This window comes from Cnephaeus nilssonii (assembly GCF_951640355.1).
Source record: "Cnephaeus nilssonii genome assembly, chromosome: 8".
NCBI classification, from domain to species: domain Eukaryota; kingdom Metazoa; phylum Chordata; class Mammalia; order Chiroptera; family Vespertilionidae; genus Cnephaeus; species Cnephaeus nilssonii.
Window position 1 is genome coordinate 72,128,458 of NC_137079.1, and position 23,208 is coordinate 72,151,665.

The 23,208-nt window shown below is 35.7% G+C and overlaps 1 pseudogene across 1 annotated transcript in view; it reads right to left on the reverse strand.

Annotated features, from left to right (window-relative positions):
* Positions 1 to 1,773: 1,773 nt before the first annotated feature.
* Positions 1,774 to 23,208, reverse strand: part of LOC307104051 (large ribosomal subunit protein uL6-like) — a 570,025-nt pseudogene continuing 548,590 nt past the window's right edge. Inside the window, exons 2-3 of the transcript in view lie at positions 3,377 to 3,473; positions 1,774 to 1,832 (exon numbers count right to left, since the gene is read on the reverse strand). The product of the transcript in view is annotated as a large ribosomal subunit protein uL6-like (transcript). The remainder of the gene's footprint in view (positions 1,833 to 3,376; positions 3,474 to 23,208) is intronic.

Here is a 23,208-nt window from a genome sequence, read left to right on the forward strand (position 1 = left end):
ACATATTCTTTTAAATAGGCTTACTTGTCATGTTTTACACTAAATAAATAATTCTGCAGGCCATGGGAACTGAAGTTGTGTAAATTATTCAAAGAGGTCTTATTTTTGCCAGTTTAAAGCAAAATGTGAACCATATTTCTATTGTCTACAATATTAAATCTAAATTCTCCCAGTTGTTCCTCCAGAAAACCCAGTCAGTCTACTTTCTGTCTTTATACTACACTCTACCTCAATATTGCAACTTAGAATAATCTTGTGCATGATCCCTTCAAACTGGTAAGTTCATTTTCATCTTTTTTTTAATCCTCACCTGAGGATATATTTATTGATTTTAGAGATAGAGAGAGAGAGAGGAAAACATTGATGTGAGAGAGATTGGTTGCCTCTTGTACTCACCCCAGCCAGGGACTGAACCTACAACCTAGGTATGTCCCCGGACTGGGAATCGAATGCAAGACCTCTCTGTGTACAGGAGGATGTTCCAGCCAACTGAGCCACACCAGCCAGGGCTCATCTGGTATTCTTGATTAATATGTACAGACAAGCTTCTAGTTATCTTGAAATTTATAATCTAGTAGTGATGTTCAGTCAATAAACTAATAAACACACTGGCAAGATAATTTCACATAAGGGCAACCTCCATGAAGAAAATTAAGCTGGTGATACGGTAAAGTGTTCTGTGTGTGGGAGAAGTGGTGTGGGCTCTTTGTCATTGTGAGCTGGAATATATTTTCAGGAAATATGTTGAAATCTGAATGACTTAAGTAGTCACTCATGTGAAGATCTAAAACAAAATCTTTCAAGAGCAAAGGAACAGCTTAAGTTCAGATTTTACTTCCTATGTAATAAATGGAAATCTACTGTGATTAAGCAGTGGATTCCCCCATTTAAGGGGAATCCTGTATGGAATGGAGTCAGAAAATATATAGGGAGACTCTGGCTCATGTGGAGCTTTACAGTATATAGCAATGAAGTTAGTTTTACTCCAAGAATAAAGCAAAGCCTTGGGGAGTTTTAAGAAGTAGGGTGAGCTAATCTGACTTAAGTTTTTATAAAGATTACTCCAGATAAAAAAAAAGGGGGGACGGGGGGAGAAAGGATTGTAGCAAGTTATGAATGTAAGTAGAAAGAGCAGTTAAATTCCTTTGCCATTTTCCAAGTGAGAAATATAGTGGTTTAAATTATTATGACAGTAGGGAGTGAACAGATTATATAGTTTGGAGGTAGAGTCAAAGAAATTGCTTTTGGATTGCAAGTGATGAGATAGTGAAAGGGAGAAAGCTGAGATTTGGGGCTTGAAGTATTGGATCAATGATTGTGCAATTCACTCACATTCACTAACATAACTAGAAGTGTTATAGGTTGAGGATAGGGTTCAACCACCCCTGAGATCACTCCATAGAAAGTCATTTTCAAAATTATATTTGAACATACACATACATGGCATTTATAGTCATAGCACTTTATCAACTAACTAAGGAAAGGATTGCAGTGAAAGAAAAGGACCCAATGAGTGAATTCTGGAGGCCTTTTCACATCACACAGTTATGTTGAAAAAAAGGAGCCAGCAGTAGGCAGTGGATTAGGAGGGAAGCCAAAGGGAAACACATGAACTACATATATTATTTTTAAAATTATTTTTAAAAGAATAAAGTGATAGACTGTATAAAATGCTTCTGTGAGAGCCAATAAGATGAAGACTGCGAAGGAATGACTGATTTTGAATATTTCTTTCTTGAAATGGTCCTCTTCTCTTTTTCTTATCAATTAAAATCATTCATCCTTGAAGGCATACTTAGTTAAATCTACAATGCTGTCATTGACCACTTCAGCTTAATGCAAAGAAAAAGTATTAAAGTTTGTTAAAGAATATGAAAACGAAAAGAGGAAATCTCATTCAAAATGGAGTTGGAAAGCCCTGAGGGGAGAGCTCTCATCTACTACCACCTGTCAGGGCCACATAATCCATAGCCAACAAGATTTCTTCTCTGTTTCTCTCAGCAACTGCGACTGCCCTCTGCTGGCCACCAATAAGAGACTGCTGCAACTTTGCACTCTCCTCACCAAAGGACACCTGTCCAAAACAACCCTCTGCACATTCCTTCGGAACCCAATAAAAGCTGACCTTCCTTTTGTCTCTTCAGACTTGCACATGGTTCACCATAGTTTGCACGTCCCTAATTGCAATTCCTCTTCTATTCCCATATAAACGCATTTGCTGCTTGATAACCTTTGTTGTTTAACTTTTAAGGTTTATAAGAATATCTTACATTCTTTACTTCATAAATTAGTTGAAGAAAACTCCTTTTACTTGGGTAAGAAAGAAATAAGCATTTTTTTTCCCAGTACATATGTACCAAAACAAAAAGTTTTTTAATGTGTCTGCTTAAAATATGAGTTTGGGTCATTGATATAAAATTCAGTTACCCAAAGAATCAATTAATGGAAGTCTTACATGGTAAATTCATTATCACTATACTAGTTTGCTTATTGAAACTTTGGTAATTAATTGAGTTGCCTACAGTAAACATTCTAACAAATGAACTTCTATTAACAGTCATATTGTGAGTCAGTTCAATTACCAATAACGATATGTAAAGGAAACTTTACAGTACTCAGAGCCTCAAGATTAAAATGACATGTCCTGGGTGATAAAAACAAAACTTTGATAGTTTAGAGGAGGGAAAACATTTATTTTTAACAATATTATATATATTCTATGTTCAAAAATCTTTCAATAGTCACACAAAAACAACTACATAAAATAAATATTTTTAATGCACAGTTAAGATTGAAAAATTTTTTAAGTCCACGGTCTTTTAGAGAGAGAAAAAGAGATAAGGATGTTTAGGTGATGCTCACAGTATGGCCATCCTGAAAGTGTTTGCTGATTTCAGTGGCCAAGATGTTAGAGTTTTATAGCCAAGATTAAAACTGGAGACCAGGGCAAATGGCAGAGTATTAGACCTAAAGTTCCTATCTAAAACGAGGACATGGACCTACAAAAAGAAAACTGCACTTCCCCCAGCTGGGCAGGCAAGAAAGAGAAGTAATTGGGAGTAAAGAAGTAAAATTGTCACTTTTAGCTGATGACATGACTCCTTATGTAGAAAACCCCAAAAATTCCACCATAAACCTATTAGAAACAATAGTCAATTATGCAGAAAAGTTGCAGAATACAAAATAAATGTACAAAAATCCACTGCATCACTAAATGTTAACAATGAAATTTCAGAAAACAGAAATGGGAAAAAATAATTCATTTTGCAATTGCAACAAATAGAATAAAATATCTAGCAATAAATGGCTTTTATTGCATCTATAAAATAATGGCAAATAAGTATGAAGAATCTCCAGCATTTTGCTGTTTCTGTACTTGGACAACTTAGTTCTTCTTCATCAGCTTGCTGAACTGTTCCTTTTTCAAAAATACAGATACCACCCCAAAATGTTCTGATATCCTTGTTTGTAACTGTTGTGGCTTTCTGAATCAAAGCAGCTGAATTTGATATGAGTTCAATTTTGTTCCCCTCAAGAATTAACTCATCTTTCTGGGTTTGAGACACTAAATAAGTAATAGCTGACCTCGTTCGAATGCTGAAAATCTATTTTTCACCCAAGAAGTTTCTGATTTCAATAAGAGAACCATTCTCCTGATGGGCAAGTGAGCATACACAGATCTCGCCTTATAAGGGTAGCCCAGTGGAACACCCTTGGTCATGGCCAGTACATGACTGCAGATAATGTAAACAGTAGCCAGTTCCTTTCTATTTCCTAACCATTTGTCAACCCAGAGCCTCTTCTTTTTCTTTCCAGGAAACTGAGTTTTGCATTGATGTGATTGAAGTCCCTACAGAAAAACTGTGCATCCCTTCAGCGCAATGTCAACATTTACTGGAATGTCAACTATTTGAGAATGGTCTTCATCCTCCCAGTACATGTGGCAAAGAGCCACTGTGGTTTTGATTTGCATTTCCTTGATAATTAGTGAAGTCAAGCACTTTTTCATATGTAGAGGTTATTTTTCTACTAAGCCAGTTTGTGGTTGATTCTAATGATGTTGACAATGGAGATCATCTTTCTTACCTTACAGTCAACTTTAGGATGCACAGAGTTTAACTGAAGGGTGGAGAAGATATTAAAAACTACTACATTGATCCCATACATGGTCTACGGGTACATTTTTGTGGTTGTTAAGTTAACCCTTTCGAGAAGTAAACTGTGGTAACTAAAGTTCTATCACCTTTTTTTTTTTTTTTTTATGTGAGTACAATATTGGAATGAAAACAACTGATAGAATGTGATATCCTTTAGGATACTTAAAATTATGTACTTACCATGTACAGTTGTTTAGACTGTATGAATCTACAAAATGTGTTCCTGTTTCATAAGAAGATAAGTATAAAAATAATAATGTGCAATTCTAGAAGATGAAAATTTGAGGATGAATTTGATGGTTATCCTTTCTTTTAGATAAAACTCATGTAATCTACCCACTGGTTAGATACAGAAAAGGAAACACTAAAAGGTAGATATTGGCATAAACACACCTAGGTAATTCTTTCTCAGGTCTATCTCTTAATAAAATAAACCAGGAAAACATCACATGGACAAGAATTCAGGGAGATATATAAATAACACACCGTCTTTTCTGCTTTTAAATTGGGAACTTCAGAATTCTGTGACATTCTCATAAGTCTTCATTTATATTAGCTTCTACAGTGTTTAACAGGAACAGGAACTTCGTTGTGACTGTGTAGGAACTTAGGGGTCATGCTTGGCTGTAACATGTAGTGTTATCAGTAATCAGCAGTAAGCAGGGAGTTTTAATATTTTTTGCATCTTTTTATAAATGCCATGTAAACTTTACTAATTTCTGCATTCAAAGTAACTGTTTCTTAACAACCAAATTGATTGATAAACAGGAAGTATTTTTTAAATATTTATATAACTTAAAGTAGGAGTGTTTAAGTCACATAGAGGCATTTTGTGTATATTTTCCAGTTACTTTTTTATTATTTAAAGTATTACATATGTAGGGGTTTTTTAAATTAATTACAGTTGGTCTTTTTTTCTCAGCCACTTTGTTCTTTGTAATTAACCTTAGTTCACGAAGTCCTAAAAATATATAATGACAGCTTCATTGTTGTGAAAGCTGGATTTGCTTTGCCTAGAGATTATTCATCAATTTAGTTTGTTCTTATACTTCTGAAGCCTGGAGTTAGAACGCAAATATTCCCAAATATCTGCAAAAGTAGTTTTGTATCAAATATTCAATGTAACAGAGTGTCCTGAGCTCAACTGATTATGGAAAATTGCCTTTTTCTGATGATGTAATCTACATCCAGATTTTGTCACCATGGTAAAATGAGCTTCCTCCAAATTGGTTTTACAAGGAAATTAGTACTTTGGAAACGATGTACCCTTCTCTTTAGAGAAAAATACTCTTTTGAAAAATGATTTTTTTTCCTTTCAAATAAACTTGTTGCTCAAAATTTCTTAAAATATATTCAATTTTCTTTTTGATTTCCCTTTTCAATTGTTGGTATGAAGAGATATTTTAGTATCATACGTAGTCTACAATAAAATGTCACAACAGATTGTGATATAAATCAGCAATAAGTGAACTTTACATTGCAATATTCATTTTATGTTTGGAAATAGAATGAGTTTTTGAAAAAATGAAAAAAATTGCTTATTAAACAATAATGAAATATAAAACATATACATTATAAAATATAAAATTTCCTTATATCAAATATTCACTTTTTAGCAGCAAGTTTTACCTTTTATTTTAGTTTGAAATCATCTGGCAACTTCAGCCCAAAGAGCTTTTGATTTGGCCAAGGAGGCACAGGTACCTCGGGCCAGAACCTGGTCTCCAGAAAACCTTGCCTGCTGTCCCCCTGCTCCTTCAATTCTACTGAGCACTCCGAGTCATTCTGAGAGCTAAAACTAAGTGAACAATGAATCTACAAATAATTTTAGACCTTCTTTTTTAGGTGTTTTGCAGCTCAAACATAAGGCAGTGTAATATAGAAAAGAGTTTGGCTTTGAAGTTTGCAGATATAGATTTGAATACTGGTTCTGCCTCTCACTGGTTTAGAATTTAATTAACTTTTGGTCCTTGTTTCTCATAATAGACATTCAGTAAAATAGTTATTATTATTGCTGATGCAGTTAACATATTGACTAACTGGTAAACTGGCATGGGGTTGCTTATACATAGAAAAAGAAACAAGTAAAATGTACAGCAGTGAATTGTGAGATAAAAGTAATACAAATATGAAAAGTTAAACAATACAATGGTAGAATTTTTAAAGTAAGATGTACTAGTAACTCTTCAAAGAGAATCACAAAAATCATAACAAACGTCTGGATTAGCTAACACTTGAACTGTGTCTTCAACAAACTGAATATTGGATAACAGTATCCTGAGTTCTGATTGCATGGCCTGCTCTGGGCGCGGGGTTTAGTGTTAAACCAAATGTTATCCTTTTCCTCTATGGGAGTTAGGACAAGCAAACCAGCAACTGCACTGTCATGAAATAAATCACAAATCCTTCAACCTTTATCTATTTAAATCGATCACTAGCTGATAATATTGTTAGCCACCTTCCATTTATCAAAGTAGAATTTAACCTCACATTGTCTCTTTATTTAATGCAAAGTGACCACAAAATGCACTGATTGCTAGTCTGCCCACCTGGAGAATTTATCTTTCAAGAAGACTTCAGGAGTACTTCTGAGTCTGGCTCAGCAACTCGCAGCAATTCTGACTTGTGTTAGCATATTATGCAGAGCTATTTGCTATAAAGTTCTCTCCTAAATCACCTGATACATGCATCTGATACAGAAAACACTCCCTGTTGTTGTGGGCTGAAGGAGGAATGAGAGTGATGCAGAAGTAGATGACATTTTGAACCATTTGCTTACAGAACTTTCCTATGTCTGCAGAAAACCAGAAACCCTACTGGAATGTACCACTTCTAATTGATAATGTAATGTTGCTGATTGTGCCCAACTTCATGGTTGGTAGATCAGTTGATATCCATTTCATGATAGGAAGCTAGGCTCACAAGGGCATTTGTTATATGGGGATCCATTGACAAACTTTGAAATTGAGACTTATGACTTGTCTAATGATCCGTTAGCCCCCATCAAAGAATCCTGCAAATCAGAATGTTTCCATTACCATTCTAGCCTCTGCTGGATATCAAGGAGCCTTACCTTCCTTGTTTTGGAGACAAAAGTACTGATTCTGGGCCTGTGCCACCCCAGAATCCTAATGACCTCCTTGAAATTAGAAAGGCCATTTCAATAGCAGCATCACACATTATCATCTCTGAAGGATTTATCTAATTACTGATTGCTGTTCTCTCCAATGCTTTTGTTATTGTCATTACAGGAGATATATCCACTCCAACATCTTTAGCTACTTTATCATTTGGATTCCAGATTCTGATTCAATACTGTTCAAGTCTAAGTTGCTTGAAGCACTTTCAATTGCTTCTTGGTCTCATGGTTTACTCTTAATGTAAGATACAGGTAAACCTCCTCAAATTATTCATTATAAAAGAGCAGGAAAAGATTTCCTGTGGTTTTTTTTATGTAAATAACTCAATATAAGCAGTATGCTCAGTGATGATAACGTATCAAAAGAATGAATTGTCAACAGAGAAAAGGATAGATTAAAAAATCAAATTTCAGAGAAGCAAAATTCAGCAGTATGGATTCATCACTCTTCAGAGATAAGAAATAATTTGAGGAGATATGAGAAATTTGGCCCCTTGAGAGTTTCTCTGCTCTGTGGGGTAGGAATAATTTACTAGGCATCTTCTTGAAATAGATGAAATATCTCTTGAGGGTATCTGCTTCTCTATTCTTTCATTCGGTGGTCATCAGGCAATCTTTTGATCAATAATTAATTTTCTTATATAATTCAAATACCAGGAAGTGAGCTAGCCAAGCTAGAAATGTGATCACTGGAATAAATTAATATATTGAAAATCTGATTTATTTATCAATCTCCTGTGAATTTAGTTAGCATCAACCCAATTTTGATATGAGAGCTTACAAATTTTAAACAGTTGAAATATCCATTTTCTGGACTTTTAGGCAAGAGTGAATATTTTATTTTGGCTGTTATGAGGCTGATTATTGAATGATCAGCCAAGCAATTTAAACTACTACATAGCTAACTGCACATTTTCTTTCCTATTTAAACAAATTATCTGACTTCACACATATTTCAACCATGTAGTAATTGAGGATATTAATTTTGCTTAGAATAATTAATGATTTAAAGAACAATAATGGGAGCTAAGTTTATGGAACTTTGATAACAGTTTAAGGAAAAAAGGTCATAAAGTCCAGGAACTTTTTATATCCAAGAAGATCTAATTAAGCAATACTTATTTTCCCCCTTTGTCTTAGATTTCCTCTGGAAAATATGTGAAAAAGCAAATCATTGAATACAGTATCAGCATATGCCTAAATTTTCATTATAAAATTTTGTTCATGGACTTTCATTATGAATACTGGCTTGGGAATTTTGTCAAACATGTTTTTGAAATTTGTCTAAAGTGTTATGATTGAAATACCCACTATACAAATGTATACTTAAAATCTCTATCATATCTGCCCTGGTGGGGTGGATCAGGTGGTTGGAACGTTGTCCTTTACACCAAAAAAAAAAAGTTGTGGTTTTGATTCCTGATCAGGGCACATACCTAGGTTGCAAGTTCTAACCCCAGTCTAAAAACATACTAGTATGGGAGGCAACCAAAATATGTTTCTCTCTCACATCAATGTTTCTCTCTCTCTCAAAATCAATAAAAACATATCCATGGTGAGGATTAAAAAAGATCTCTACCATATCTTCAATTCCTTAAAATGTATGCTTTTTTATTTTTGAATGCTACCCAGAAATTGCCAACATGTGCAGCATGCACAATAATAATTGAGTGTTCGTGGCCTGAAAGCTCTGTGGGTCAAGATTTCCCTGGCTGCAATCAACAAGACCTAAACTCAGCTAACTGAAACAAAATTGAAAGGATAAGGGTAACTCAATGGTTGAAAGAAAAATAAAAGGCCATACAGTAAGAACATAAATAAGTGGAATTAGAGCAGCCCTACAAACCTCAATATACTTGAGAGCATATTATAAAATATTGTTAAATAGAGAAATATTATTAGTTTGCTTTCCATCACCAGTGGTAACACCTTGAAACATTTTATTTTCATTTCCTTAACCCTCTTTTGAAATTTTTTGTCCCTCTGTTAATATCTATATTTTAAATCCACTTATGCCTTAAATAAAATGCTCATAAAATAATATCATGTAAAATATGCACCTTTTAGATTCCCCTATTATAGGGTGTTTATGATTCTTAGCTTTGTGAGTAATAAAATAAATAAATGAGGAGCAAATTACTATGCAGTAGAAAACAGAGATGCAGCAGTGATAAATGTAGATTGCAGATAGCAGCAATCAATAGTTTAAAGGAGCCATTCATTACATGTAACAGAAGAAAAGTACTAGATTGGGAAAATAAAAACAATACCTGACATTTCCCAAATGCCTCATAGTAAGATAAAATATAAAAAGTAACACCTCAATTACCACTATTGTTTCTTAAGAGTACAATTAACAAAGGCACATCCACCAAATAACAATAAGTAAAAATTATATGCATCGGGTATGAATAGAAAACTAAAATTTTAATAGCAAATAAATCTATAAGAATTTCCAAAACACATTACACTAAATATTGTTTTTAAATGCTATATTTTAAATAGAGATTTAAAATCTGAAACTTGATTATGGAAAAATAAGTAGCCTATATGTTGAGGACTGACTATTTTTTTAAAATGTTTTTATTGATTTCAGAAACAGAAAGGGAGAGGGAGATAGAGAAACATCAATGATGAGATAGAACCATTGATTATCTGCCTCTTGCACACCCCCTACTGGGGATTGAGCCCAAAACCCAGGCATGTGCCTTGACCAAGAATCAAAACATGACTCCTGGTTCATGGGTCAATGCTCAACCACACTGGCAGGGCAGGACTTGGTATTTTAATATGCCTAAAATACCCTTGTTTTCAACCCAATTAGGTTACTTGAAAAGAGTTTGAATCTTACATAGGGCAAGAGCAAGTCTCTAGTCTTGGGCTAATTTTATCCCACTACTGAGGCGATACCTTTCTGAGTACACAATCCTCCATGGTTTACAACATTTTCCCACCTTGGCTGCTGGAACACAAACTACTCGTTGCTCTCCTTGAGCTCTGGAGCCTGGTTTCTCTAAGCATGTTTCAGGTGATTCTTTTCCTAGCCTCAGGGATTTCCCTCAAACATGTGTTGATCAGTACTCAGCTGCATCCCATCCTTGAAGGGGATTCTCTGCTGACCTCTGAAGTTCTCTCTGTAAAGCTTCTATTTTATTTGTACTAAAAACCACTGCCTTGGTCTCCACAGACTCTGAATTTTATCTGCTCAACTCAGAGTGACAGGCAGGATCTGCCAGAGTTCCACTTCTCTGCACTACTTCCAGGAAAGTCTCTTCAGGCAGTGAGTGGGGACACATTTAGGATTCATCTTGTTGAGCCTCCCTTTCTCAGGACTCGCTGAATGCCTGTTGTGTGGCCAACACAAGCTGGGGAGCCCACCTGGATGTGTTCTGATCTGCAACTTCAGCTCGGTTCACTGTGGATGGTCAGGAGCACCTATGCGAGAAGGACTGTGAGCAGCGCTGGGCCCACTGCCAGGCATCCTGTCCTTGCAAATCTAACTGGCACGTCTGCTGGGGTTGGAATTGAGGATAGGGGATTTGAGGGTTGGAGGGGGGATTACAGCCTTGCAAGGGTCCTCTGACACCCTTTTTCCCATGACTGCTCCACCCGGCTGACCTGTGTAAGATTTGTAATAACGCCTCCAAGGCGAGCCCTGAGCTCTGGAACGAAAGTGGTTTGTGGCTGCTCAGGGCAACCGCACTGAGGATGCCGCCCACCACTTCACCTGCCCTGCTGGGTTCTGTAACTTCTCCTACATTCTCATTTCCTTCTCTCTGTTACTGTGGATCCTTTGAATGAGATCCCCTTCATCTCTACCCACACTCCTACATTCCCACCAGCTAGAGGCCAGGCCAGGCCATGGCAGCCTCCTTCCTCGGCCCTTCCTAAAGGGAGCGGCGCAGGATGGTAAGTTGGTGGGACATTAAGGATGGAGAGCTGTGGCCTGCGTTTTGCATGTTTGGTTCTAGGCCAGGGCTGGGAGTACCAAGGTGACTCGCTTCCTCCTATGTTGCAACTGTCAATTATTCCGGATTTATTTAATGCAGTAATTTAATATTAGCAAACTAGAACTATTCCACTAAATTAATATTGTTAATTTTAATTCTACCCACTCTTGTCCATATATAATTATTAAATAGTCTTTGATTTATAGTAATAGAAAAATTTTAATCATAATGCTGTGGCCATGCTATTTTATTACTGTTGTTATTATTATTCCTATTAAATGGGTTATAAATTATTCTTGATCAAGAAATCTGATACAGTAGGAAACGAACTGGATTCAGAAGCAGAGTTGAAGTTCTATACTTTTATCAGACTTTATGTCAGAAGGCTTAGTACATAAACTATCTAAGAGTATAGAATAGAGCACAGGTTTTTCAAATATTAGTGTTCATAGGAGTCACCTGAGCCAATTCCCAGGCTTCAGAGTTTCTGATATAATGAATCTAGGATGAGATCCAAGGACACACATTTTTTAAATTACTTCGCATGTGATGCTGATGCAGTGGTCTGTGAATTGCACTCTGAGGCACTCTGGTGTAAAGTCAAGATGAACAAGTAAGTGGGGATTTGGACTAGAATTGATTATAGTTATAGAGAAGCAAATAAAAAAGCACTAACCCAAATTCAGGGATAAAGAAAGCTTCCATGAGAAGTTAATTTGAAAAATGTTTAAGAGATGATGAGGCAAAAAGAGCAGGTTCTTTCTAGGAAATAACATTGTGATAAGCCTGGAAGTAAGAGTAAACATGACATATCTAGGAAACAGCAATTTATTAAATATGACCGGAGTTTCATAAGTATTTACTGATCAAACACAAGGCAAAGAGGTTGCTAACAGAGAGAGCAATGCATTACAAAGGAATCAATACACTCTTAACTGCATGTCATTCACCAGCTATCTAATGAAGATTATAAATTCCTTACATAATTCTTTGCAATAGTGACCATCTCCCTTAATAGATATTTGTACAGTAGACCTCCCTTGTCTGTTCTTAGACCCTCAGTAGATACATAAAACCACGCATAGTCCTGAACCCTATATATACTATGTTTTTTCCTATAAATACATATATAAAGTTTAATTTATAAATTAGGCACAGAATGAGATTAAGCACAATAACTAACAATAAAATATAACAATTGTACAATATACTATAATTAAAGGTATATGAATGACTTTGGGACCATTATTAAGTAAGTGAAGGGTACTTAATCACAAGCACTGCAATACCTTGACTGTAGATCTGATAACCCAGATGGCCACTAAGTCACTAAGGGGCAGATAGCATATACAGTGCGGATGTGGGTGACAAAGGGATGATTCAAGTATGGGTGGCATGAATGGAAGGCATGAGATTTAATTACACTACTCAGAATGGTGCACAATTTAAAACATGATTTTAAAAATTTATTTCTAGAATTTTCCATAAAATATTTTTAAAATGTGGTTGACCATGGATAACTGAAACCATGGAAAACAAAACCATGAATAAGGGGGGACTACTGTGTATACTTTTTTCTTTCAATTTTAATTTGTATTAATTTCAGGTGTACAACTTAGTGGTTAGATTTTTATGTCAATATTCTTTTTGTTGTAATCTATAATTATTTGAAACTTGTAATATGTATAGATGAAGTAATTAATTACATTTGTAATCTAAGACCAAATTGACTTATTTTTCTGACCATTTTCCATAGGTATCATAACATTTAAGGTTTATCAGAATAATTCCTCAAAATATTTTTCAGTTCTTGAGATAATAATCTACATAATTTTTATTCCATTTGACCCAGTGATCTCACTTCTAGGAATGTATCCTAAGAAACTCAAAACACCAATCAGAAAGAATATATTCACCCCTATGTTTATGGCAGCACAATTTACAATAACTAAGATCTGAAAACAGGCCAAGTGCCCATCAGATGAGTGGATAAAAAAGCTGTGGTACATTTATACCATGGAATACTATGTAGCTGTAAAAAAGAAGGATCTCTTATTCTTTGAGACAGCACGGAGGGACCTGCAGAGTATTATGCTGAGCAAAATAAGCCAGTTAGACAAAGACAAGTATCATATGATATCTCTCATATGTGGAATCTAATGAACAAAATAAACTGAAGAACCAAACAGATCCAGATACATGGAAGCATGGAATACACTGTCAAATCTCAGAGAGAAGGTGGGAGTGTGTGTGTGTGTGGCAGGGGGTGAGGGGAGTAGGGAGAGATTAACTGGGAACCTATATGCATATATGCATAGCCCGTGGACATAGACAATAGTGTGGTGAAGGTCTGGGAGGGGTGGGTGTCAGGTGGGAGGGGTCAATGGGAAAAAAAAAGGGGGGTACAACTGTAATACTTTCAACATAGAGATAAATTTAAAAAATAATAAAATACAAAATCAATTAGAATTTACCAACCTTTGTTATAGTTATACTAGAGGCCCAGTGCACAAATTCATGCACAGGGGTGGGTCCAGCTGGGGGAAAGGCCCGCGGGGGGTTTTGGCCAGCTGCCCTGCCCTCGATTAGGGTGGGAGAGGCCAATCAGGGGTGGGGCCAGCTGGGGTGAGAGGCTGCAGTGGGCGTCATAGCGACCGGTCGTTCCGGTCATTCTGGCGTTCCGGTCGCTGGCTTTATATATATATGGGTACTTTATATATATAATGGTAATAATATAGTACCATTTCCCACTCCTTCTTTACAGAAATGACATGTTTAATGCCTGCAATTTTGCCTAGAAGTTGTGCAGTTGTTCATTAAATTCTGGATTCCATTAGGTTCTAGAGATAACTATATTTCAGATATGATAATAGGCTCTCCCCAACTTAAGCTTCCAGAAGTTGAAGCCCCATAAGAAGAACATTGTGTTAATTTCTCATTGCTGACATAAGTAAAAGTAAACCATCAGAAATAATATATGTTTCCCTTTGTATACATAATACCTGAGGTAATAGAAAACAATTAAAAACCCTCTCTCCTGAGTAATGCTCTGCTGTAATTTCAGCATAGCATTCCTATTTTTACAAGCAACCAACCATTCAGACCTCTAGCGTTTCTGGCCACTGGACTTTATAAGATTAGATTTCATAAAGGTAAAAGAATCATTAGCTCTTTTTGGTGAGAGTCCATGCCCTTCCTGAGCATTTTGATACATGTGGTGTTCTATGAACTCAACATGCTCAAACCATCATAAATTGTTTTATTTCTTTCTATACTGACCACCAGTCATGACTAGTCTTGGAAGAGGGCTCCCCCTAGTAACATATTAAAGTTATCAAATCTTCTTCTGCATGAAGACAAGCCTCCAGGATGTTAATTTTTGGTGTGATTCAGAATTTTGAATTTTATTCCTAATGTTTGTGCTTGGCCTGTTGAAGCTAGTGCTGATTAAACTATCATATATAATTTTGTCATTGGATTTCAGGGAATGTGTGCAATTTGGAATTTTTAAAAAATCACCAAAAATGGGAGTTACCTTAAAAAATTGTCTATTGGGCAGTAAATGTCAATATAATTCACTTAATAGCCATAGGTCTTTAACCTCAAGAAATTATTTGCAAGCTATCTTCAGGTACTTTTTTTCCTGATGATACTATATACATCCTTTAATATAGCAATATTTCACTGAATGTGAAATTAATTTTTCATAATTTGATTCTATCTTTGGATTCTTGAACACCATTGTGTCACCTTATTTCATTCACCCAGGTATCTGATACTAAGGATCTGTCCAAGGCATCTGCCTTAAAATCCCAGTCCCCTTGTGTGCCAACTACTGGGTCTAAATTTCCACAAGTACTTCCGTAACTAAACACCCAATATCATCAGGGTCTATTTGCTTGACTGCATCTCAAGACAATTATATCTAGTCCAAGAGTCTGGGAATGTTTTAATATTTTTTCTGAGAATATATCTCTAATTCCTCTCACACTGCTCAACACTGAGCACTCAGCTGTATTTACGATGTAAATTTACCCCCACTGCCCTTCAGCTGGATTTGACCAACTGCAGGGCTTATTTTCACTGATTTCCAAACAACAGCATGACCTTCAATCCCGGGACTCTCATCAGTAAATCAAAAGCCTGTTTTTCCTTGTTTCAATAGAAAATAATGCAGTTCAAACCATGCAACAATATGAGCAAGGAGGTCTTGGGGTTTCCATTATTGGCCCTATAGTAATTGAAGCAGACTTTTCAGAAAGGAAATGGACTCCCCTTAACTTTTCCTGTCACATGATCTTGCATCTTAAACTGCTGCCTCTTCATTCAAATATTTCTCTGATGTTTCACATATGACAGGTTTTTCTGTTCTCAGAGATTTGTGATGTCATTTTATGTTAAAAAGCAATCTCTCTTTTATGCCCAGTAGCAAGCTACTAATTGTCTTGTAAAACACTTGTACTGAGTGGCTCCAATAGGTATATTTCAAATCCAAAATTCAAACAATCTTCACTGAAGTGTACTTTTCAGTTCCTGCCAAAATCCCATTCTCTATTCTTTTTAATTTTGGAGACTTAAAATTATTTAAATCACTATTTAAATCACAAGGTTCTACAAACAATGTTTTATCTATTTCTTTTTTAAAAACTACTTACTTGCACTAGCCAGTTTGGCTTAGTGGATAGAGTGTCAGTCTGAGGACTTGAAGGGTCTCAGGTTCAATTCTAGTCAATGGCACATGCCCCTGTTGTGGGCTTGGTTCCTGGTAGGAGGCATGCAGGAGGCAGCCGATCAGTGATTCTCTCTCATCATTGATGTTTCTCTCTCTCTCTCTCTCTCTATCTCTCCCTTCTCTGTGAAATCAATAAAAATATATTTTAAAAATAAAAACAGTAAAAAAAAATGAATAAAACCTACTTACTCATTTTTAGGTCCTATTCAAATACAAGTCTTAGGACCTTGTGGATAGGGTTCAGCATGATCCCTAAAGGAGAAAGATGATTCACCAGAACTCAAATCACCTCATTAGTTTATATACTTCTTTTTGTTTCAGGAGGTCAGTTAAAAATAGTAATCTATTTCTCATATTTGGAGAGACTTCAGCACATTATAATTGTTCAACATTTCATAGACTTTGCTGGATCCTGCATTTTGTCTGGTTAGATCAGCCCATCTTAATTTGTCACATGGGTGACTACTGTCCTTATACGTATCTTTCTGTCTCTCCAAGAAAACAATTATCATTATATTTTCAACTTAATGCATCAATGGATTCCAATGATTTGAAAGTCTAAGTGCTATTGTACTATTTTATGACAGTGTGCCAGTGAATTAAATATTCCTTTGGAAGAATTGTGAAAGTGTACTGAAGTCCACTCCACATAAAAGCAGATACTGTTTAGCTATATTATTAAAAAAAGGAATGGTAAAGAAGGGGCAAGTCTAATCTATTATGATGTATCAATAACCCTTGTCTTGGTGCATTTGTTTTTACAGAGGTTTTACCATATCTCTTCCAGACAAATCTCTCAGGAAAATTGCCTGTTTGCTCCCCAAAAGCCTTCCTGTCAGGCTCCACGAACCAACTGCCTTGTGTATCTATCAGATGGAGCTGTTAAAAAAGGTAGTGGAAATCAATACTCTCACTTCAACCTCTTTCTTAATCAGAGGAATATACTCTTGTTGCCTTCTCAGAATTCTACATTGGATAGCTTTTTATTCAAGAAGAGGCCCAGGGAAATTTCAAAGGTTTCCATATGTTCACTTTTAATTGGGTCAAGGGTAAATTTGGCTCATTTCTAATTTAATAAACAATATGTTCAGATCTCTCCAGTTGCTCACAATACCATCTCAATTATACTTTAATGTAATGGTGACATAACACAAAATATTCTCCTGTGATAGTTTTCAGGTTTCTGCTAGAGCCTATCTACATTTTACCTGTGGGTCCCTTAGAGTGTGCTCTCTATCTCCCATGGGTATTGCATATTAATTACCTATATCCAGTCCAGTCATCTCCAAAAGTTATGCATATGCCTGGTAACCATTTCTCATACACCACTGCTAAGACCTTGGCTCCTCCCATCAGCTGTTATGCTAGAAGATCCTTGTCTTTCAGTTAATAATTTTCAGGTTCTTTCTTCTTTAACCAAGGGAGAAGGAATTTAACTCCTCATCAACTTAATTTTGTCTTAGTTTTAATTCTCATAATTTAATTTTAATTTAATTTTACAATAGCCATATAAACAATTTCACTGGTTTAGTCCTTCTTCCTTTTCTTCATTTTCACTTTAATGCCATCTTGTCCAGAGGTAGGTTGCTGAAGGGGAACAGTTTCCATCTTTCTGATCATCTAACACTCATGTGGTGACTATTCTCTGCATGTTTTCTTGCAACCCCCAAAGCCAGGTTACATAAAGTTCCAGAAATTGGGGATGCATGATTTGTATCCACAGTGCCAAATGAGGGCTGCTCTCTTATTTTCCCTTTGCTGATCGAGTTTTGCTTGTGTCCTTAACATTCCTATTATTTTGGAAATAATATTCTATTTGTAAGTTGAAGAATGAATAGAGCAGTTTCACTTTTTCAAGCTAAGTTTGCTACATTTCCACCTTTACCCATTGCGACTTGTTACTTATAATACAATCTGGAGGTGTCTACTTGCAAAAGTTTGTAATAGAGTGGAATAATCTCTTCCGCAAAGATTAAGTGATGCACTCTTCTGATCATTTATTCTGAGAATTGATGCTAGCAAGGATTAATTGATCTTCTGCTCGTACTTATCTTTCAATTGTCCCCGCTCTTTCTTTAACAGAATACAAGCTGTGTTTTGTTGTTACCTGGTTATAGTCTCTATAACATGTAGAGTCTTTTGGATAATGAATACCTGTGTTCCTTTATGAATAAACACCATTTATGCTCAAGTAGCAACAACAACAGAAACATCAAGTTTTACAGTAACTAGAAGAACCAGTACTATTTCCTTTCTTTTGTTTTAGTTTCTATCTTTATTATACCTTTACCATTATTTTAAAATTTTATTTACCAGTGCTGTCACAATAGCTAGGAAATAGCCTTGTAATCCACCCCCCGCTTATTTAGTTCTTGTTTCACACTAATTCCCAGATCTATGTCATCCAAAATTTATCCAGACTTTCCCCAAATAATCTGCTGCAAGTATTTTCCTACATCTAAGCTATGATATTCTGAAATCAAATTATCACGTTCTTTTCCCTACCCCCTTTATTTTTTCAACAAAAAGTACATTAGCAATTTTGATTCATGGATCTAAAAAGAAATCCCACTGTTGTAACCAATGTACACCATCACAAAGTGTTAAATTGTAATGAATGAATGAATAAATGAATGAGTGAGAGGGAGAAGGAAGGAAGGAAAGAAAGAAAGAGGGAAGAAAGGAATGAAAGGAAAGAGAGAGGGAGAGTAAGAGAAAGAGGGAGGGAAAGAAAGAAAAAAATTCCTGGTTTTGTACAACATGAAGCATTTTCATTGATTATTGGAGGACACAATCCCATCATATTAGTAGGTGATGATCAAATGCACCTCTCTAAAGTCCCCATATGTTGCACTGGAATGCATTTTGGGTTCACAGTTTGAGAGTCAAATTTGTGAGGAAGGAAAGTCATTTGGTAAATATTTTTGTACCTCCCTAGTCAACAGTCACATTTATTTGCTATTTATTTCCCAGCCTAATTCCCTTCCATGTCCCCTTCATAGTTAACTGTTCTAATGCATTTGATGATTATTTTACTTGTATGTGTTCTTTAAACATTGGTTGTGTGTATTTGTAGTTTAGTTGCATTGTGCAATAGCCCTCATACATTTTATTTATTTTATACTCAAATAAAATTTTACAAATATATCTATATTACTTATGAATATTAACAGTGTTCAACTATGTGCTTCATTAAATTATTCTCATACATTGCCCTTTGATGGGCAACTAGGTTTTCTCTCATACCTCAATACCACAACCTGTAATAGTATCTATACCCTTCTCAGTGTGTAAGGATTTCTATGGATATCTACTAAAAGGATAAGATTCCTGGATACAGTGTTCACTTGCTTCTATGACCACATACTGGCAGATCTCTCTGCAATGGCTGCATCAGATCTTGTCATCGCCAGCAGTGCTTGAAACTTCCATATTCCATATCCCTGACAGCATGCGGCCTTGTGCAACTGTATAATTTTTGCTAATCTGAAAAGTACAAAGTAGTGAGCAACATTGTTTTAAAATAGCATTAATTAATTAATGTGTTTGAGGACATGTTTTGTTTTTTTCTTTTATTCTTCTATGGACTACATTTTTAAAATCTATTTTTCTCTTTTGGTTTCTCCCTTTTCTTATTGGTTTTTAGGAGATTTTATATGACCTAGATATTAGCCTATATTGATTTTAGATATTGCAAATAACTTTCCTAAATATAACATTTGACAGTTTATCTTGCTCTCATTAAATAGAAATATTTAATTTTATTTAATCATGCATCAATTTTATTCTTCATGGTTTGTGCCTTGGGATCTTGCTTAAAAACACACACACAATTTAAAAGAGTTTAACTTGAATGTTTATGAACTATTCATCACATGTTAGAATAATGTTGTGAAATGCCTTATATCCAGTTGGAATTTGCATTGAGATTGCATTGAACTTATAAATTCATCTTAGGAAAATTAATATCTTATGTTATTGTCTTCCAAATCAATAGAATGGGACATATTTTCAAGTCTTTTCACTTATTATAGTTATAAAGCATTTCTCTTTTTAGATCTTATGAATTCCTTTTTAATTCCTAGGTATTATAGTTTTTGTTGCTAATATAGTTTTTATATTTTCTAATTGAACATTACTCATTTTAACAAATTAATTGACTTGTGAATTGATCTTCTTTCAATATTTTTAAATGATATTATTTATATGCTGATCTTGTCCATTTTGTTTGTTTGTTTGTTTTTGTAAAATGCACACTGAAGATGTTTTTACTGATTTGAGAGAGAGAGAGAGAGAGAGAGAGAGAGAGAGAGAGAGAGAGAGAAAGAGGAAGTGGGAGAGAGAGAAACATTGAAATGAGAGAGAAGTATCAATTGGTTGCCTCCTTATGCGCCCAGACTGAGGTCAAACCCACGACCTAGGTATGTGCCCTGACTGGAAATAGAACTTGCATCCTTTTGATGTACAGGATGATGCTCAAACCAATTGAGCCACATTGGCCAGGACTTGTCCCTTTTCTGTGTCAACTATGAGTGGCAATGAATCCCAGGGCTCAAGAGCACCAGGCACTACAGAACTATAATCAATTGCCCCTGTTTGCTGAGTCTGAACTGGCAATATCTCTGGAAAAGTCTCAACCATAAATCATTTAGAAAAAAATCAGAACTGAAAATATTGGACTATGATTCATCAGTTCTGATGTAGAAGTTGGTTCTTTCCACAGGGGTCCTTTATCAGCTCTGACATTTCACACCAACACTAAAATGGGTGGATTGGGCTTATGGAAAAGATGTAAGGACAGAAATTAAAAGTCATCCCCCAAACTATATCCTCACTGCTGATCTGGGGTTGTTCTGTCACCAGGTTCCACTACTCCATGCAGGCTCTGGACAGTCCTTAAACTACATTGAAATTTCTCACTGTTCATATCCATTGGTCAAATCCATGCTTCTCTCTCACTTTTGTAATTTACTTAAAGCTGTTATTTTAGGGAAGCAGTCAACACTTCATGTTAATTTACCATTTCATATTAAACAGAAAGAGCCTGTGTTTGAACTTTTGATTTATTCTTCATACTTGTGTGAAGATTTAAAAATTGCTAAAGTTAAATTCATTGCTAATAGAGTGGAGACCAGAACACAATCTGAAGTAAACTCCCCTGAAATACAAAATCGGAGAGTTTCTAAGAGCTGGGGTAGTCCTCTGTTTTCTAGTTGACCTTACCAAAAGGAAAGGAAACTTTCCCTTCCCATTATAACCGGACATAGTTTATAGCATGATGCTAGCTAGACACACACTGAAGTTAGGTCCCTGCCCTGCAGAGACCAGGTACTCCATCCTCCTTGATGATTACATTTCAAGGCGAGATAGCTCCAAGGTCCTTGAGAAAGACAGTCCTGGTTTGTAAAACTGACAAGAGGCTTTAGAAAGATTTACATCTCAAAGAAGCAGAGAAAGGATTTGCAATTATAAGATTACTAAACTAGGAAAGGGAGGGCCTAAAATACTAGTAAGAAGTAGGTCATAGCCTAGCCTATCTAACTTTAGTCTAACTGAGGAAAATGTTCAGACCATCTTTTTAAACCAAAAATTTTAAAATTGCTGAAGGTAAATGCATTGCTAATATAATCACTAAATTGTTTTAGTTAACAATCTATTACTAGTAAAAGTAAGCATATATTGTTAGGTATTTGCAAATTTAACTATGAGGAAAAAAGAATGAATGCTTCTTCAAGAAATCATTCATGGATTTTAATTCTGTATTAAACTGATTCGATAAAATGTAATATTTAGCTTATTGCCTTATTTTGGATTGCCTGCCTTTTAATCTGTCAACATTAATATTCTTTTAGGGTAGTGATTTGATTATATGCATTTCTGTGTACAAAGGCCTGAGAACAAAGCCTAGCAGGTAGAAGCACACTATGTATGTATGTATATATGCATCTGTATATGTAGGTAATGTGTGAAAAATATATGCCATGACCACAGTTTTGCTGATTAATAAGCATAGGACAAGATAAGTTCATATTTGGGATATGTTAGACATTATTACAATACATTATTATGATTAAGAGTGATAAATCTTGCTACTTGCATCAGATCCTGACCCTGCTAGTTACTTAGAAACTGTGATTTGGGTCAATAGAATTAATCTCCCTTTCAATTTCTTCATTTATAAAAATTGACAAAGATAATATCTACGTGTTATATTACGTATGTGCTAACATAATAAAAAGCCAGTATAGCCCTTCCCGTGTGGAGCATCAACCTATGAACCAGGAGGTCACAGTTCAATTCCTGGTCAGGGCACATGCCCTGTTGCAGGCTCCATCCCCCATAGGAGGCAGCCTATCAATGATTACTTCTCATCACTGATGTTTCTATCCCTCTCTCCCTCTCCCTTCCTCTCTGAAATCAATAAAAATATATATATATTTTTAAAAAACAGTATAGATGGACTTCTGAAAAACACACTGGTGTGTACTCTTTACAAATGTCAGTGTCATACAAAAATAACAGTTAAAGCATTTTTCTAAATTTAAAAAGACTAAAAACCCATACAAACTAAACACAATCCATGTTTATTTCTTGGATCACAGATTGTTAAAACTGCTATAAGGACACTTTGGGACAAGGGATGACATTTTAATATTGATTTTCTATTAGTGAATAATTAATATCCTATATAATAAAGATGTAATATGCAAATGGTGCGTAATGACTTACCACATAACAACCGGATCATGGATCAGCAGGAGGGTGGGGCAGCGAGCTACAAGCAGATGACTGAGAGATACAGGAGGGGGCAGGGCAGCAAGCTATGGGGGGTTTAGGGGTAGGGGGAGCAGGGGGAGGTACAGGAGGGTGGAGCAGCAGGCGGAGAGCTACTGTGGAGGGCAGCAGAGAGCTACTGGCACACAGATTCGTGCGCAGGGCTACTAGTTTAATATAGTTAATAATATTGTATCAACCAAGATGGTCTGAACATTTCCCTCAGTTAGACTAAAGTTAGGCTTCTTCCTGACTCTAGGCTATGACCTACTTCTTACTAGTATTCCAGGCCCTCCCTTTCCTAGTTTAGTAATCTTATCATTGCAAATCCTTTCTCTGCTTCTTTGAAATGTAAATCTTTGTAAATCCTCTTGTCAGTTTTACAAACCAGGACTGTCTTTCTCAAGGACCTTGGAGCTATTGCCTTGAAATGTAATCATCAAGGAGGATGGAGTA